This window comes from Amblyomma americanum, chromosome 1 (genome assembly GCF_052857255.1).
Source record: "Amblyomma americanum isolate KBUSLIRL-KWMA chromosome 1, ASM5285725v1, whole genome shotgun sequence".
In the NCBI taxonomy this organism is placed as follows: domain Eukaryota; kingdom Metazoa; phylum Arthropoda; class Arachnida; order Ixodida; family Ixodidae; genus Amblyomma; species Amblyomma americanum.
In genome coordinates this window covers 296,873,270-296,875,747 of record NC_135497.1, presented here as the reverse complement: position 1 = coordinate 296,875,747, position 2,478 = coordinate 296,873,270, and the positions used below count along the sequence as shown (strand labels likewise).

Sequence of the window (2,478 nt, the reverse complement as noted above, 5' to 3'; positions counted from 1 at the left end):
TGGCCAAGGGCACAACCACATCACACAATTGCTCACACACTTGCAGATGTGTGTTGTGCAATGACACAAGGAAATGACAGTGGCAACAGGGGAAGAGTGCCTGATATGACTCTCTATGCCAGCATGGTGAGTCGTCTCTGGACGCTAGATTTTCCATCGCAACTGCCGCTGCACCATCCCTCGGTACGCCTTCCTCTGGAGACGGGTCGTCCTAGAGAGGCCAAAAGTACAGCACCGCATGCTCTTCTCAGGAGGCAGGTGAGGAGAGATCCCGTCTGTACAAGGCAGCCACCATTTAGAGGTGGCCCGTTGTTATCTGGGTCAGAGGCAGTGTCGCCTGCAGCCTCTGCTGATATGGGCACATCCAAACAGAGGCTGTGAAGTGCAGCACGTGCGGTGATGATGCGCACTGTCCACTTCCACTGGCACTGGTGCATCCGGTGCCCTTGAAAGCAACGGAAGCAGCTCTTCAGCACACCAATACAGCGCTCGGCCACAAATTGTGTGAAAGCATGTGGCGTGTTGTACAGGCCTTCTGCTGAGTCAGGTCTGTAATGTCGTGCAACTGGTGCAGGCAGCCATGGCTCCAGTGGGTAGACATAGTCTCCTGCATAACAAAAAATGATGCGGCTAAGCATGTCCTTTCTCAGTGATCTCAACAGCATTACAGGACACTCTGCTATACAGTAGAAGACTCACGCCAAGTAGCCCACATCCAGGCTTTGCTGAATATGACATTCAAGAGCATACATACATGCAGGATTTAGATGTATAAGTGAGCACTACTGTAAGGTCAGTCTTTTACCACCATATTCATATAAATGATGCGCTATGATTGCCTACAAAACACAAGCGATGTCAGGTGCATTTTGCTTTGGTTTCTTCAACAGGAAAGGCTATGCATTTCAACAATGTAATATGTGTCCTGTGTTTCTGCTGCAATTTTATTTAACAAAAGGAAAGGGTGGCAATACATTGTATCATACTGTAAAGTGTCTGCATTTGTGTAACTGTCCAGACTGATTCTTGTAGCTTTAGCAGATCCGGCCAAATGCATAGTGCTGGAGCTCAATAGATGTGACTGAGTTCGCCCGACGGGTGACACGGCTATTTTACTGCTTACCCAGAAAAAAAATCACCGTCGTCCAGCAGGCCTTCCTCCGCCTCGGAATGCCGCCAGACAAACGCGTCGCGGAAGGATCCGGGTCAGCGCGAGTCCACGGCCAGGATGCACATGTTCGCGCCACAGATCTGAGAAAAAACAAGCACAGCCCGTACTCACTCTCGCTGCCGAGGCCCGCACTTGTAGCTCATGCACTTGTAGCACTTGAACTCATGCGGTCAAAAACAGTGGCCGAGGTATACTCACTATTACGTCCGCAGCGTAGAACCGCTTGCGGCTCGTTCGCAGCACTGCCCCCAGACTCCTTGATAGTGATGAGTGCCCAATCGACACACCCGACGACGCCGGAGATGCTGCCGCGGCGAACGTTTAGGCAAAGGACGCCCTCCTTCGCCGCCGCCTTCTCCTCGGGTCTCCTCGGAAAGCAAACACCCCCCTTCTGTTACCCAACGTTGACATTGGTCTCCGCTGCCCGCCGCAAAGGCTTGTTCACAGTCGGTTGGGCTGCGCCGACGTTTTCTTCATTTCCAACGGCGCCTTGAAACCCACCGGAGGCGAAGAAGCGCAGCGCGCACAGCACCTGCCGCTCCACTGACAGCGCACTCACCCGCGCACTTCCCAGTTCAACGGCGAGTTCGTCGCACAGACACTGCGCAGTCTTCTCGAAATAACTCTCCCGCGCGTCAAAGTCGTCTTCATGCACCCTCCGACACCGTTGCTCGCGCGGTCACCCGCGTATACGACGCGGGTGACCGCGCGTATACGCGGTCACCCGCGGTCACCTCAGCATGTCAAGCTCCTCGCATACAAATCATTAGTCCGATCAAAACTAGAATACGCATCTCCCATCTGGTCTCCAAAGCAAGCATATCTCTGTAATTCAATTGAAGCAGTTCAAAACCGAGCAACTAGATTCATTCATTCATCGTATTCTTTTGATATCAGCATATCATCCCTCAAATCACAGTCCAGCCTACCTACCCTTGCTCATCGCCGCTACATTGCTAGTTTATGTTTGTTTCACAAGTTTTTTTACTCTGAGCTACGACAGGAACCCTACATCTGCGCACCACCACCACGCATCTCCCTCCGCACCGGCCATCAGCAGCAAGTGTCACGACCTCGCGCCCGCACCACTACATTTTCTTCATCATTCTTCCCCCGGACCGCGAACGACTGGAACGGCCTTCCCCGTGAACTTGCTGCTATCACATGCCAATCATTGTTCATCGAAGAAATCACGCGTGTACTTGCTTAGTGATAATCTTATATTTGTATAACTTTCAACTTATCTGTTTAGTCTTTCTGTTTTTCATTTCTGTGTGCCCCACCCCTTATGTAATACCCTCTAACGA

The 2,478-nt window shown here is 51.7% G+C and overlaps 1 long non-coding RNA gene across 1 annotated transcript; it reads right to left on the bottom strand.

The window, feature by feature from the left end:
* Positions 1–383: 383 nt before the first annotated feature.
* Positions 384–1,775, bottom strand: LOC144098203 (uncharacterized). Its single transcript, XR_013307143.1, has 3 exons — positions 1,370–1,775; positions 1,124–1,251; positions 384–607 (listed from the first exon to the last, which is right to left on the bottom strand). It is a non-coding gene; the product is annotated as an uncharacterized LOC144098203 (long non-coding RNA).
* Positions 1,776–2,478: the final 703 nt, after the last annotated feature.